The 16,560-nt window shown below is 51.8% G+C and overlaps 1 protein-coding gene across 4 annotated transcripts in view; it reads right to left on the reverse strand.

Annotated features, from left to right (window-relative positions):
- The window catches only part of SLC25A37 (solute carrier family 25 member 37), a 41,343-nt gene that overhangs the window by 22,890 nt on the left and 1,893 nt on the right, over positions 1 to 16,560 (reverse strand). The window contains exon 1 of one of the 4 annotated variants that reach the window (XM_045456981.1): positions 14,347 to 14,371. The exons of 2 other annotated variants lie outside the window; for them this stretch is intronic. The gene's annotated coding sequence lies outside the window, so the exon portion shown is untranslated. Of the gene's footprint in view, positions 1 to 11,184; positions 11,306 to 14,346; positions 14,372 to 16,560 lie in introns of those variants that run through there. One more of the 4 variants, XM_045456960.1, reaches the window with a different exon arrangement.

The raw sequence follows: 16,560 nt of genomic DNA on the forward strand, positions 1-16,560 counted from the left end.
GATGCACATCATCATCTTCTGGGGCCTGCCACATAGAGGGGCAGCCCCATCAGAGCCGAGCTCCAGAGCGTATCCTCAGCATACGCTGGAGGTCTCAGCAGGGCTTCATGGGAAACTTCCCAGATGTTACTGAAAGCCAGATTTCACACAAATGCTAAGATCAAATTATCTCCATAATGCTGGCTGATTTACAGGTGGGTCGGGTCAGGTCACAGCCGGAGACGATGGTCTCCTGTGCTCTTCACACACCTTGCACACCAGCCAATAACAGAGAAAGAAAACCAAACGCCAGAAACACCAGGCTTGAAGTTCTAAGCGTCTCAGGGGAAAGACACCAAAGGAAACATCCTGAAGATTCACATTCCAGCCTCTGGAACCCACTCACATGCACAAATGTCTGCATGTACAAACTGTTTCATAAGCTTTGGGGGGAGTCATATTTAAGTTTTACTGGATGCCGAAGGGAAGGGCAGGAACCTACAATCATGGGTGAGCTTTCATGCCGACTAAACCCGCACCCTGGAAAAGAGAACTTGGGTGTACGATTTAAACTGAAGCCATCTTGGGGCGCCTGGGTGGCTCAGTCGGTTAAGCGTCTGACTTCGGCTCAGGTCATGATCTCACGGTTCGTGGGTTCAAGCCCCGTGTCAGGCTCTGTGCTTAGAGCACGGAGCCTGGAGCCTCTTTCGGGTGTCTCCCTTTCTCTCTGCCCCTCCCCTACTCGCAATCTGTCTCTCTCTCTCTCTCTCTCAAAAATAAATAAACATTAAAAAAAATGAAAAAAATATAAGCTGAAGCCATCTGATGAGAAGGGTTTCCAGAAGTGAGAGCACAAGACTGGCACAGGGGACGCGAGTGAATGGCCTGAAAGTGGTAAAACAGCAGGGTTTTTCTCCCCACTCCATAAACATCATCAGCGTGCTGACAGGGGTCCTGGGGCTGAGTGGTGCAGGGCACCAGGTCCTTGCCTGCAAAGAGTCTGTCGTCTAGCAGGAATAGGCAGAGTAACCCAAAAGTCGCACAAATAAAAAATGGCAAAGTCTAAGGACCCTGAAGGAAAGCAAAAGGACAGCAAAGGCACGAGACCTAATTTACACGTGGGGAGGGGTCCTGGAAGTGACTTGGAAGCCAAGAACTGAGGCTGGGTGAGTCAGGCCAAGTGGAGCTCAGGACAGAGGGGCTACGTGAGGCACAGGTAGTGCAGGTGGGGGGCGGCCAGAGGCCCTGAGAAGCCTGTGTCACTGGCAGCCTGCTGAGTTCCAGGGGATGAGCCCAGAAAGGCACAGAAGGACACAGAGCCCACGGGTGTCCTGAAAACATCATTTTATCCTTCAGTCTGTTCGGTCCTGACCTCCTGCCATGGATTTGCAAACAGAAGAGGAGGAAGAAAGGAGGTGAAGAACACAGGAGAACGTTTCTCATTGTGAAATCCAAATAGGAGTGCCAACCATGAGGAGCAGAGGTGCTCCTGTCACCAGGAGGGGACACGCCTGAGAGCCTCCCAAGTGAGGAACCCCCCCCAACCTGTCATTCACCACAATGCTCCCCACAAACGCTCGGATCATCTGGGCTAACTCATCCGTGCTTCTGGCAATGCTGTGTGACCTTGGCCATGCCAGCTGACCCCTCAATGACTCAGCTTCCTGGTAGTGAACTTGTAAAAGGTCCCCAGCAGGAAGGAGTCAGAGTCATAAACAGGGCCTTCCAGAAGCATCTGCTACATGTCTCCCCTTGATTCCAGGGTGGGGCTGTGACCATTCAGCATTTCTGGAATTGCCCGAATGAATGGTTTGCAGCCTTTAAGCATTGTACTTGGAGGTTTAAGTAAATCAAACAGACTATAATTTCTAGGCAGGCACTCTGGGATGCAGGGACCCCAAATGGTATATTGGCAGCTGACTCTGGTCCCTGCTCCTCAGCCCCCCTAGCATTCCAGGGCAGGGGTCTTCCGGTGTCCTCCTACAAACAGAAGTGCTTGTCCCTCTATACATTCCAAGTCAAAAGGGGGTGCCCAAAAGTAATACTGCCCCATGGAAATAAAGAGTGGAGGGACACCTGGGTGGCTCAGTCGGTGAAGCGTCCGACTTCGGCTCAGGTCATCATCTCACAGTTCGTGGTTTTGAGCCCTGCGTCAGGCTCTGTGCCGACAGCTCAGAGCCTAGAGCCTGCTTCAGATTCTGGGTCTCCCTCTCTCAGCCCCTTTCTCGCTCACTCTCTGTCTCTCTTTCTCAAAAATAAATAAACATTAAAAAAAAAAAGGAAGAGTGGAAAAAATTTAGAATCTTGCCATTTTACAGATGAAGAAACTGAGACTTGGACAAGTGACATGTTTTTCTCAAGGTCACTCAGCTGGTGGGCCCCTGGTTATCTTAAGCTAATTACAATTCACCCTAAAATACAAATGTTTCATGTGCCTGTGTTCACAAAGAAAAGACTTTTTTGCCTTGCCTTTTTCTCAGTTCGTTCCCTGCCCTCCAAGCTCAAGTCCTGAGTTGACAAAGTTCTCCCTGTCCCTTAAACTGGCTGCTCACAGATCAGAAATCTGTTTTTAATTTAAAGCAGTTCCTGGTAAAAGTCCAGCTTTGCAGTGACTTTCGGTTCTTAGGGTCTAGAAGAGAATTTCAGAAACTTTCTTGTGACTGGATTATCAGAAAATACAAAAGATCCCTGAAAGAGACACCCACAGAAGGTCTGAAACGAGACTTTCCAACTCAGGGTCAGGGGCAGCACCACCAGCGGGCTCAGCAGCCTGCGGAGGGACAGTAATGGAAGGTGCTGCCACCTGAGGCCATCCTGGCTACATCGCCATCACCACAAACTGCACGCACTTCAGCCCCTCCTCCACCTCCTTCGGAAACTTGGAAGATTCTTCTAGAAGCACCGAAGGAGCTAGGAGTCTTCCAACGTGTCAATATACTCGTTGTTATTACACCGTTTTTACAGTGAAAAGTGACTTTTGAGGCTGATATTCTTAAAGCTCTGAGTGCCAACCATAAATATTCAGTAATTTGCAAAGCAAGTTCACGTAACGCTTCACCCTTCCTGGCCTGCGTGAATACGTGTACATTAATTCAGTTTATTATCTGAGAAGCCAGGAAAAAGTTTATTATCCAAGATTCCAGGGGAAAAAAATTAACACAATTACATTAAGAGAGAGCTCTCTAGTCTCACGTACTTTTTAGGATTTTAACCATTTCACTGATGGCTCCTGTCCCGACCGGGCACTTTCTATGGTATAACTTGAACCAGATCAAATCTTGGCTTCCATCCCGACCATTTCTTCTGGATAACAGCTCAGCATTGTCTAACGACACTGAAAAGGCCCACACACGTCCTCCTTCAAAACACTCAGCAAATAGATTTGGTAACAAAGACCTCCTGTGCCAGGGGAATCCGCAGACACAGAAACAGAGGGCTGGCCTCGGGGTCAGCCGATTCTTGTCCATGTCACCGGACCGGCCTTTTACAGAAACAGGACTCGGTTTCCAGAAGCTGCGAGTTCCAGGAGCTTCTGTCTAAACCTGGCCTCATATAGACACCAGGAGAACATTCCTCAAGTTTCAGGCTCTTTATCAAAACTTCCAGAGACTGATGGACGAGCCGAGGGACTGTACTCTGCGTTTTATAGGAAGCACCACCACCACCGGAGCCAGAGAGGCTAAAAAGGAAAGAGAGAACAGGGTAGAGTGTTCAGCTACATAGTTGCCTTTAAAAAGTGCTAAGGAGGGGCGCCTGGGTGTCTCAGTCGGTTGAGCGTCCGACTTCAGCCCAGGTCATGATCTCGCGGTCCGTGGGTTCGAGCCCCGCATCGGGCTCTGTGCTGACAGCTCAGAGCCTGGAGACGGTTTCTGATTCTGTGTCTCACTCTCTCTGACCCTCCCCTGTTCGTGCTCTGTCTCTCTCTGTCTCAAAAATAAATAAACATTAAAAAAAAAATTATTAAAAAGTGCTAAGGAATGACATGAGAAACTGAGTTTCAAGAAAAGGTCCAGGTGCTATGGGGCTCCAGATCAATCTCACTGTTTGTTGAGTCTTTCTCTCATAACCCTACAAACTGTGACCTGTGCCACTAAAGGTCATTCAGGCAAACCCTAAACCTCCACGAGTCATGTGACTGTATTTAATTTTTAGCCACTTCTCTGGCTGCTGCTGCTGCTGCTGGCATTTGCCACTAATGCTACCCATTAATTATGAACCAATTATGAGCAGAAATGCCTTTGACATGACAGCTTTCCTCCCTTCCTCCTGGTTTCCGCCCTCCTCGGGGCTTTAGCGCTGTGGTAAAAGTTCCTACTCAGGGAGGAAAAGCCACCAGGCAGTTGCCGAGTGGGCCAAACGGAATTAAAATCCCAGAACACGGGGGAGGAAAAGAAGGAATTTCAGAAAACAGGGGGAGAAAATTTCACAGCAGGGGGGGCAGGTCCCCTGTGGAGGCCCCAGTGTGGTGACCTCAAACCACAAAAACTGTCTCTGCAGATTCTGCAGTCAGGAGGCTCAGGACAGAACCCCAAAATCAGAGTGTCAGAGGGGTGCGAGTGTCCTGCTTATGGCCAGGCACCTCGGGGGCAGGAAGTGACAGCCTAGGGGAGAGAATCACATGGTTTTGTTCGAATACCTCTGTCTCCTTTGGTCTAGATATGGATACTGAGCCATTGCCCCAAGGGGCCCTTTCCTGACCCTTCTGGATGAGGTTCCGGGCCCCTGAGGACAGGCTCAACACCTCCTACAGGAACGACTCATCCATACGTCTGTCCTCCGGTCCACACGGGGACTTCTGTGGGCAGAGACCGCAGAAGTGTCTCGAGCCTTCTGGCTCCCTCATGCCCAGCACCCGTGCTCACTCTCCACGTGCCCCCCTCCTTAATTAATTTGGTCACCGAGTGAAGTCCAGGGGCCCAAGTTACATTTTTGCAAATGCCTTTCAGCTCTTCCACGTTTCTACGAACCGAGCTGACGCAAGCCCACATTTAGCAAATAAGCCGTGGAGACCGTGACTAAGGAAAGAGACCGACTCAGTTCTTCAGTTAAAGACACGCCCCGGGTTTGCCACACACGTACACACACACCGACGTCTTTCCTTTGGGAAGGCTTCCCTGCTCTGGTCGGACTCCTTAGATCTGCTGTCAGCTCCTTTCGTCCAGGCTCGTGACGGCCCTGGGACATCCCCGGGACATGCCCCGCTCCAGGGGAGTGGAGCAGTGCAAGCCAGAGGCAAGGCCTGGCGTGTCCCCCTCCCGAGCAGGCCTGGCTGGCAAGCTTCCCGCGGGCTGCCGGCGTCTACGGCCAGGCCCCGGGCAAGCGAGGCGCCAGCACTGCCCTCAAAGCGGGCAGCACGAGGAGACGAGGACCGGAGGACCTCGAGACAAAGGCGTCTGTGTCCTACCTCCTTCCCCTCTTACTTTCCTGTGACCACAGTCGTGAACAAACAAGGAAAACCGAGACACGAGGGACCGAGATGGGAAAATCCCCAGCCCCATCTGCCTGGCACGCAAGGGGCGGACTCACTTAAAAAAAAGGACAAGCGAGCACGTAAAATGCGAACGCCCCCGAGATGAACGGGGCCCGACGTCCCCTGCACGTGGCCTGGTCACTCACTAGCCTCAATCTCAGGAGCCACACGCAGCTCCTCTCCATGCCAGCCCGACGGAGTCAGTGTTGGGTGTGTTGTTTTGAGCATGCTCAGAGTACTACCCGGCGAAAGAGGCGGGAGCAGGCTCCCGCCTGCTGGTCTTTTCCTCAACAGATGGGAGACACTGTGTAAGGAGAGAGGTGAAGTGCCCGCGGCCACGCAGCTGCGGCGAATCCTACAGCGGCTGGAAGAAGAGCCCGTATTTTCCATTGCAGGGAGCAAACCTTACCCCTTTAACAGGATCCCAGTCTGATAATAAATACCATGACCTGGCACCTGCAGACAGCTTTATACCTTTTCAGCAGCAGAAAGGCTCGTTCGCTGCAAGCCTGACCATCCTTTCTTCCTGGATGCACTAAGTAGACCTACCAGGAAGGTAAGTCAGGCATCGCTACTCTTCCCCGTGTAAGATAAGAAAACTGCTGCCCTAGATCACGGAACTCTGATGTAGAGCTCATCCCAACAGGCCATCTTTATACCATGATTTGCAAAATGATTCTCAGGCCAGTCCAAATTCAAATCACTATACTGAGCCCAACTTTTCAACTCCCTGCTGAAAAGAGAAGGTGCCTCTGCAATTCACTCCAGAGAGTGAAGCCACGACTTACCTACAGCAACAACCATTTGTCATCATCCCCTTGCCCTCTGTACTGGAGTATCTGACCAAAGAACTCCTACGTATGTGTTGGAGCCCTGCATTCCACACCAAACTTTCCCTGCTGGCTCTCCCTTAATTCCAATCCCTCCCTCCCAATAACGTGGCTGGGGCCGCATCATCTGCTCCTCTCAGAACCCAGCCCAGGGGCTCTGCTGCCATTAACATGTGAGTCTACTCCCCACCTCACTTGCTGCTCTCACCTGCTCCCTTCCACATTCTCCCCCCTTAGCTCTGGTGGAGCAGAAAATGCTATTTTTCTGAAGCTGAGTTTTCTCATCTGTGAAACGTGAAACAGTACATGCCTTTTCCCACCTTCAAAGGAGAGCTAAGAGAATCAAAAGACAGAATGCAGATCAAAACAATACAAAAATACTGCAATATACAAGTGCAGAAACGACATACAGGCATAGGCAGGCCTTCAAGTAATAACGCTTTTAGAAACGATATAGGAGCTAAAACGAAGTGAGTGCTTACCAGGTACCCGACGCTATTCTTAACACTCTAGGTGTGTCATAATTCAGTATCATAATTCTCATAGCAACACTGAGGTGGGTCCTGTTATTATCCCTGTTATTACAGATGAGAAAAATTAGGCACAAAGAGGTTTGTCTGGGCACCGTCCCCAGGCAGTCTGGCCCCAGACCCTGCGCTGTTAACCTGAGCTACTCTCAATCGTTAAGTGTATTGCCTCTGATACGATCTGTCATTATCTGGGCAGGTCAGGGTTTAGAAAAGCTGCTCACAAATGGGATCCCACCTGATCCCAGCCCCGTCAAATAGGGAAACAGCAATGTTAGTCTAAGACTAATATTAGGGGAGTCTGGGTGGCTCAGTCAGTTGGTTGACCCTCCAATTCTTGATTTTGGCTCAGGTCATGATCTTACAGTTCCTGAGATTGAGCCCTGTGTCCAGCTCTGCGCTGAGAGCTTGGAACCTACTTGGGATTCCCTCTCTCTCTCCCTCTGTCTCTCTCTCTCTCTCTCAATGCCCCTCCCCCACTTGCATATGCATGCTCTCTCAAAATAACTAAACATTTATTTTTTTTTTTAATTTTTTTTTTCAACGTTTTATTTTATTTTTTGGGACAGAGAGAGACAGAGCATGAACGGGGGAGGGGCAGAGAGAGAGGGAGACACAGAATCGGAAACAGGCTCCAGGCTCTGAGCCATCAGCCCAGAGCCTGACGCGGGGCTCGAACTCCCGGACCGCGAGATCGTGACCTGGCTGAAGTCGGATGCTTAACCGACTGCGCCACCCAGGCGCCCCAAAATAACTAAACATTTTAAAATAAAAAATAGGGGCACCTGGGTGGCTCAGTTGGTTAAGCATCCAACTTCAGCTGAGGTCATGATCTCATGGTCCGTGAGTTTGAGACCCGTGTCGGACTCCGTGCTGATAGCTCAGAGCCTGCTTTGGATTCTGTGTCTCCCTCTCTCTCCGCCCCTTCCCCGCTCATACTCTGTCTCTCTCTCAAAAATAAATAAACATTAAAAAAAAACTGGGGGGGAGGGGCACCTGGGTGGCTCAGACAGTTAAGCATCCCATGTTGGCTCAGGTCATGATCTCATGGTTCATGGGTTCAAGCCCCACGTTGGACTCTGTGCTGACAGCTCAGAGCCTGGAGCCTGCTTCAGATTCTGTGCCTCCCTCTCTCTCTGCCCCTCCCCTGTTCACATTATGTCTCTCTCTCTCTCTCTCTCTCAAAAATAAGTATTTAAAAAATTTTTTTAAATTTCTTAGATAAATAAAATGAAATAAAACATAAAAAGAAAAGACTAGTATTAGTCTATTAGACAAGGAGGCACTAGCCTAGAGAAGTAACTTGGCCAACGTTTCAAAGCTGGCCAATGGCAGGACCAGGACTTAACTTCCTAGGGCCTACCCTGCCCCAGTTGGGTGCCCTTTCTAGGGGCCTCAAGGCCAGCACAAGCCTGAATGCACACACACCCCTGCCCAAAGGAGCATCTCAAATGTAGCCCTTATAGCCAGACCAGGGAACAAAAAAGCAGTCACTATGAGAGATCAGGGCAGGGCTTTTGCCAGCCAGACCTCGGGTGCCACTGCTCTGTGTCTCTCGCCCGATGCGTCCCATGGATCCAGAAGCCCCAGAGAAAGCCCCCTCAAGTGACACAAAGCTGCAGCCCCTCAACTTGACCCAACAAGGGCCAGACATTTCTAAAGCTCTTATGCAATTCTTGCTTCAACCAAGCTGCTGCTGGGATCTCTATTTCAACACGTTTTGTTTTCTCTTCAGAGAGAAAGCATGAATGTGAAACCATAACACCTCTTAGTGACCAGACAACGGCCCTTCCCGACCGTCTGGGATTACTGGTAGGGTGGAGGATGTTTTCAGAGTTACCTTCTGGGAGCCGATTTCAGCTTCCAGAATGACTAATGACCTCAGGAGCAAGGAAGAGGACTGGGGGGGGGGGGGGGGGGGGGGCGGGGGGCGGGTGGTACAACTGAGGGCCACTGTCTCCTCCAGGGGAAGGAGCCAATTCAAGATTGCTCAGCAAAGAAGCCCAAAACAATGCTTCCCGGCAGGCTCCAGACCTGCAAGATGGCAGCCTGAGTCCAGAGTCCAGACACCCCAGACCTTGTGCCTATTTGAAAGCAAATACCAAGTTGGGCCATTCTTCTTTTCAGAGAGAGCCAGTCCTGCCACCTTAGCTCAAGGTCTAATTATAGGGAGCAATGCCCTGGGAACAGGGGCCGGGACTTATTTTTGTTGCCTGATGTCTAGCACCGAGCCTGGCAGGGAAGGAGCTCAGTAAGTGGGGAATGAAGTGGGTGGCCAGATGAATTAACAGCCTCACTGGGGGAAACACTGAGACTTGCGAGTTCTACTGCAAAAAAAAAAAAAAAAAAAAAAAAAGACAAAAGGGCTGAGAAAGTCTTTCTGTGGGTAAGATCCACATGGATTCAAAAACCACACACACACGCAAATAAAATTAAAACTAGCATTTTTTAATAGCATATTTCAAAGCACTTTCGTCCCCACGTCTCTGTAAAACGACCGTGCCTGCATCCATTCAACCGGTATTCACAGAACAGAATACCTTTATCTGTCTTGCTCTGGCCAACACGTCAGAGCAGGAGAGGCTCTGGGTATCTGCACACCACTCAAGGTTCAGGCTTTATTCTGAAAGCAACTAGGACAGCTGGGGGAGTGGGAGGAGAGAGACACCATGTGACATGAGAGGCAGCCGATGGGGCTGGGCCTCAGCCCCCCTTGTGGGCTCTGCGGCACTTGAAGAACAGGCTGGATTTTCCATTCCAATCAGCTAACCTTACCTTTTAACAGGATCCCAGTTTGATAATGTCATGCCCTGGCACCTGCAGAGAGCTTTATACTTTTTAAATTGTGTTCACTATTTAAGCGCGGTTCACTGCAAATCTGGCTGCATTTTCTTCTTAGAGGCAGTAACTGGACCTGAAAGGTGGGCAGGACGGCCACTGTGACTCTTCCCTGCTTAAGAAAACTGCAGCCTGCGTAGAAGCTGGAGGCCTCAGAGGTGAGGATGACCAGGAGTGATTGACAGTAATTCATTCAACAAATCCTTAACTGAGCACCTACTATGTGCCGGGTGTGGTTTCTGGCAATGGGGACAAACGAGAGAACAAAAGAGCTAAAAGATTCCCGCCCACCGGGAGCTCACATTCAAATAAGGGGAGACGAACCATAAATAAGATACAAATAAATGTACAAAGAATACAAACAATAAGTAAAAGTAAAGGGCACTGTGTGTTAGAAGGTAACACACGCGGTGGAGAAAAACAGCGGAGCCCGGCAACGGGGAAGTGGGGGCGAGGAGAGGGAGGGCGTACTCAGTCGTGACTCGGGTGGTCAGGGAAGCCATCACTGCAAAGGAGACAGTGAGTCCCCTGAACCGAGGTGGCCCCAGCGGGAGGGAGAAGAACAAATCAAAGAGCTATCACAGATGCAGAAACGGAAGGGTCTTGGAAACATACAGGGGGAGGGGGGAGAGTGGGCAGAGGCGAGAGGAAAGCTGATCACAGTCGCCACGTTCCTGAGGGAGGGGGCCCAGGCGGGAGCGTGGCCATCATGGACACTGAGACAGCCACGTGTGCGACATGGCTGTGAGGCAACAGGACAGCCGGCTCCGGGGAAGACGGGACCGGAGACACCAGTCCGCCATCTACGAGTTATCAGGACCCAGGCAGAAACGGAGACACGTGTCCTGAGGGAAGAAAAGAGGGTGGTGGGCTGGCTTCCAAGGAAGACCAGGCGGCTGCCCCACATCAGAGGGGCCAGGAAAACGACGCCCGGATTTACTAGCAAGGAGATCACCAGCAGCTTCCGTGAGGGTGCAGCAGAGCGGTGGGCACATAGCCAAAGGCCTGGCCAGTGGGGGGTGGGGGGAGGGGGTGGACAGGTGAGGAAGGAGAGGCCGAGTGCCCATGCTCCTCTCACAACGCTTGTTATTTTACGGAGAAAAACCCTCGGGGCACAAGGGGTCAAGGTGAGATGTCTGGGGTCTGTCTGTTATTTAAGACGGGACAAGTCTGGGCTGTACCGATGCTTTTAGGAGGGAATCGCTGGTCGGGGGGAGGGCGAAAGATACCGAAACTGAGTTACTCGGGAGACGACCGAAACGACTCCCATCGTGACCATTCATAGAGCACTGGTGCAGCAGACACTGCAGCAAGAGCTTTATCTGCACTGCCTCGTTTAAGTCTGTCCCAGCCTTCTGTCCGGGTAGGCCTCGGCATTAACCTCCCCACTCTGCCGACAAGGAGACTGAGCTGAGACAGGCCCCTAACGTGCCCCAGGTGCAGAGCCAGGACTGAAACGCAGGTGTATGTGGGAGGTCCCCACACACCCCCTTTCCCTAGGCCCGCTGGTTCATCTTTGACAGAGGAAGGGCCCTCTTACCTTAACGACAGTAGGAAGGTGGGGAACGGCACACTGGTTGGAAGGACAGTGACAGGAAGGTGAGCTTGACTGGGGTCCTGGTTTCTCTATGAACTAGAGCAAGCAAGATGCCGCGCAGAGGCTGAAAAAGCAGAGGGATGGGAGTTTGAGAAGCAAGAGCACGGTCTGGAACGGCTGTTGAGACTGACCAGAACCCACAGCAGGACAGGCTGAGGGCCCCAGAGGCGTGGGCATACACGGCACCAAAGGAGGCAATATGGGGCTTTTCTCCGGAAGGGCTCGGCTGCCCTGTGGGCCGATGGGTCATCCAAGACTGGGGTGTGGGCAGGCAGGTGCGGGAAGAACCGAAGGCAGGAAACGAGAGGCCCCGGGAGTGGATGCACGGAGTGGGTCATAGGCCCCGGTCTGGATGAAGGCGACAGGGACAGGCTGAGAGGGAAGAGAAGAGGCTGACACCTAGCCCAGTGTGGCCTGGCTGAGACATCTGGACTCAAGACCTCCAGGTGGAAAAGGTGGGGGTTAGGACGAGGCCCCATGGAGGTAGACGCCATCAGCCTGAGGGGCATAAAGAACGCAGGGATTTGGATGTTAGTCGGGCAGTGGCCAGGAGGGGACATTCTCGGGTGATGACAGCATTCATTCGAGGTGGGAGCAGTCTGTGGGCCAGATGCCAAAGCCCCGGGGGGGCGGGGGGGGGAAGGGGCTGCAAAACCACGTTGGTGCCTATGACCCCCAGGGAGCACTCACTGCACCGCGAGTACTGTCCTCGGTGCTTTAGGGACTTAACCCTCACAGTCACTCACAGGCAGCAGTACCGCCTGCCTCCTTTTCACAAACAGGGAACACAGCACAGACAGGAGAAGGGACTTGCCCAAGGCCACACTAAGGGGAGCCAGGGCCCAGTCCACACAGTCTGGCTCAAGGGTCCCTGCTCCTCACGAGTCCGCCTCCTGCCCCTCAGCGTAAGTCAGGCTGGAGGCGGAGGCGAGCAGGCGACAGGAGAGAAGAGGGAGGAGAGGAGCATCAAAGGAGGAGAGGCTGATAAGAGGCTGGTGGATAACAGTGCCTGGGTTTGAGCTGATGGGAATCCTACAGGAAGGAGCGGCCTCAGGAGAAGAGCTGAATTTCTCTCAGCTCAGGCAGGCAGAAGGAGCACAGGGTGAGGCTATGAGGGAGCTTGTTACAAGGCACTTCCGTAGGGTCTGACCGATAACGAGGGAAGAAGAAAGCAATGGACAGCTGGGTCAGGAGAGAGAAAGCAGCAAGAAAGTTAGTGTCTGCCTTTTACAAAGAAATGACACCTCAGAGAAGCTAAGTGTCCTGCCCCAACCAGTAAGTCAAAGACTGGGCTCTGAATCTCCCCAGGATAGTTCTCTGAGGGTGAGACATCCGGCTCAGAAAGAGATGGAGGGAAGGCTTATAGAGTTAAAGACAAAGGGATGAGATACTTCTCCCCTATGAGAAATGTCAGCCGTGAACACCCCAGGTGGAGGTCGGGAGGGGAAGGGCCGGCTTAGGGCTCAGTGCTTCCTGAATCGCCCGGCAAAAAACAGCATGACTGTAGCGATGTGTCTGCAGCCAGCACCCATGAGGCCAGAGGGCTCACTGAGGTTTAAAAAAAGAAAAAGAAAACTCTGAGAAGGAAATGTCGGGTACTAGGAGAGATATGAAGAGAGCCAGAATGTTCTGGGGTTTAAGAGAGACTGCCAAAGGCTTCATTCAACACACAGAAGCCAGTTCATCCAGTGGGTTGGGGAAGGGCAGCCCAACTGGAGTTGGAAGGGGGGGTCAAAAACCCATTAAAAAAAAAAGGGGGGGGGAAAGTGGGACTACAGTTGGTCATTGCTCCAAAGAGCAGATGGGACAAAAGTCCTCATGAATGAGATGGCCAAAGGTGGTGAAAACAGGCCCAAATGAAAACCAGGAAAAGGCAGGGGAAGAACACTCCACAGAGCAACGCCCTCTCTTCCCCTGTGACATGTGCACACCCGAGTGCTTTAAAGGACCCAGTCGGTGAAATCCCCCATGAAGCCCCCACTGCCCCTCTCTAGAGGTGAAGGCGCCTTCTCTGCCCACTAGAATCCCAGGGGCGCCCCCTCGAGCCCTCTGCCCCAGCCCACCCCTCCCCCACTTCCGGGCAGACGGGGCTAGGTCAGATCCGCCCCCTCCTCCAGCGGCAGGCCTGCAAGGTGCAGATCCCGGCTCTGGGCAGCAGCACGGGTGCTCACGAGGCAGAGAACAGGACCCGAGTTCAAGGGCACTCCTTTCTTGACTCCCTGGCCCTCCCAAATGCACCTTTTAGAAAAGCACCTCCCACTTAAGGACAGAAAAGAACGGAGGGGAGGGACGCGAAGGAGACAAGACAGGAGAAGAGAGACAGAAAAATCATTGTAATTTTCTCGCAAGAACTAGAGCAATTTGGGATTTCACGCCCTTTTGAAGCTGAATGGCATCTACTGAACTGCACTGGGTTTTGAAAGCTCTGACGTGGGTGGGAGGGGACTCTGACTGAGCACCCTTCCTACCAGTCAGCCTGCACAGCTAGGCCCCGGTGGAGCAAACTCCGGGGTGAGGAACGCCGAGCCCTCCTGGCACCTGCCTGGCTCACTCCTGCTCAGAGCTCAGCAAGGCCAGCGACGGAACCACCCCCCCCTCCCCGAGGCCAACCGAGCTTTCCAACGGGCTCAGCACCCACAGGCTCCTAGAGAGAAGCCTGAGCCTCACACCCTCGCCATCAGCGCCTCGGGCCCGGCTGGGCAGGAGGCCTTCTCCCAGCAGAGTGAAGGGCAGCATTTCCCTGACTAGCAAAGCAAACGAAGGTCTGAGAAAGGGTCAGCGGAAGTTCCCTCGCTTCAAATCTTTCCTGTTTCCTTTTGCCCCTGCTTTCACCACCACGGGACTCAGCATGGTCTAGAGTGGTGTGCCTAATCTGGATGGAATTTCCTCCTCCACCCACCTGGCATTCTCCCCACGGTCTCGAGCGTTCCCGACCAGGGCTTTTCACCGCCACCCCCATGTGCTGGTCCAGGTGACCATGCCCCTTGCCACTGTGGAGCGCCGGCTAGAGAATCGTGGGGAACCTGCTGCAAAAGTCCCAGTTGGAAAGGTATGAGTCATCGCTACCAGTTGGCAAAAGCCCTGCAGAACCCTCGTGTTCCCTACCTTGGTACGATGCAGGGGCTCAGAACGGATGGGAGGGCAGGGTGGCTGGACCCTTCATGGGTTAGTAAGCACTCACACTCCACCCCTGGGGACTGAGAGAAGAAGGCACAGGAAGAAGCAGTGAAAGTTTGCGGAAGGTCTTCCAAATAATGCTTTAATAATCACAGGCTGTCGCGACTGGAGCTCAAGAGGCATTAGTGCCCATCAGGTTCAGTGTTCTTCATACTTTCTGGGGCCATAAACCCCAGTCGGAAGAGCGTTTTGCACAGCCAGCCAGGGAACACACACACACACACACACACACACACACACCAATTTCACTAAGCAACACTCTCCTTACTGCATGCCGCACGCACTTAAATTCTGAGCTCTCACCAATCTGTCTTTCTTAAAATGTTGATGCCATTAATGAGTCACAACGCACAGTTTGAAAAACACAGGTCATTAAAATGACACGGGGGGGGGGAGGGGATGGGACTTCATGGGAAGGCATAGTGAACATAATACTTTAAGGCATTAGTAAGGCTGGCCTTCTGCCCCTGTGACCACAAAAGCAAGGAGGACAGGCTCAGTGGTGAAAGCGGCCAGCACCAGGTTCCATGATCCCCACCATCTAGGACAGAAAAACTAGAAAAAGCAGGCCCACTCGATACTCTCACTTAACGTCACATGATCAAAGTTCAAACTGTGTGCCTTATAAAATTAAAGAAAACGTTTTCTTCCAACCTACAGTTCACACTGACTTGGCTTCAACCGTGATAATTATTGGGAATGTCAAGTATCATAAAGGAGGACGACGGGTGTTCTGTGTACATACAAAGGGGGACAGGTTAAGAATGGGGAGACAGGGGCGCCTGGGTGGCGCAGTCGGTTAAGCGTCCGACTTCAGCCAGGTCACGATCTCGCGGTCCGTGAGTTCGAGCCCCGCGTCGGGCTCTGGGCTGGTGGCTCAGAGCCTGGAGCCTGTTTCCGATTCTGTGTCTCCCTCTCTCTCTGCCCCTCCCCCGTTCATGCTCTGTCTCTCTCTGTCCCAAAAATAAATAAACGTTGAAAAAAAAAAAAATTTAAAAAAAAAAAAAAAAAAAAAGAATGGGGAGACATACTGAACTGGTCTACTGCCCCCACTTTCCAATGACAAAACTAAGGCACAGAACAGTGCCTAAGTCATGAAGCAAGTGAGGGGCAGGGCTGCGAACCCGACGACCTAGGGCTTCTGACTCCATTACTCACAGTCTCCATCACCCAAAACATTTAAGCACACAGTCGAGGTCTCCCCAAATGGAGCATTTCCATGACTGAAGCATGGACGCATCCCTGATAGGTCATGCTGGGCACGGACAATTCTGCTGATCTTGGCAGACCTTGGCACTCTGCTGCAGCCCCCCCTGGGCTCATGCAATGACTCATGCCACTTAACTTTCTCTGTGCCTTTTTTCTCAGCTGAAATATGAAAAGAATAATCCTTGCTACCTGCTTCCGGGAAAAGTGGTGGTAAAAAGCGAGGTGCTCTAAAAGCAAACCTGCATGCTTAAAAACAGAAGAACTCCTTAATGATTAGCTAACCCAGGCCTTCAGTTTACAGTCAAGCCCCGTAAGGCGAGTGACTTATCTAGGACAGCCAGACCAGCTCCAGCTACCGCATGCACCCTGTTACCTCTATCCACAGGTGAAAACTGCTAAGTAAAGTAACACTAAGTACACAGTGACATCTGTAGCCAAACAGACAACGTCTACAGGGCAGGAGGAGGGGCAGGGAAAAAACTAAACAGAACACACAACTTAAACATGTAAGACAAATGCCTCTTTAGGGTGTTGAAAAGGGAGTTAAAAAGGCATGACTAATTATTTCTAATCCTAAAGATAAGCTACAGTGATGCGCTAAAGCAAACTCCGCAAAATCTCTGAAACAGTAGAGTTCCTCGATAGAATGTTCATCTCTGAGATGCTGTGGGTCTGGTGCCTGCTCCAATAACACCTCCCTGCCCCTAACTTTTTAGATACTCCGTCCAAAGGTACTGGAGACAACAGCTTCAAATATGGGAAATTTTATTACATGTGAGGGATTCCTTGCTATACAAATGCCACCTGGTATCTGTCCAGGGTCTTCCCTGGAGAAGCTTTGAAAGCCTAAGTGGCAAGATCTCCCCGCTGCCCTCCATAACCCTGGCAGCAAGGACCATGCCCTTCATTCCCTGCTTGGCTGCTGGACAAGCC

Source organism: Leopardus geoffroyi, chromosome B1 (genome assembly GCF_018350155.1).
Source record: "Leopardus geoffroyi isolate Oge1 chromosome B1, O.geoffroyi_Oge1_pat1.0, whole genome shotgun sequence".
In the NCBI taxonomy this organism is placed as follows: domain Eukaryota; kingdom Metazoa; phylum Chordata; class Mammalia; order Carnivora; family Felidae; genus Leopardus; species Leopardus geoffroyi.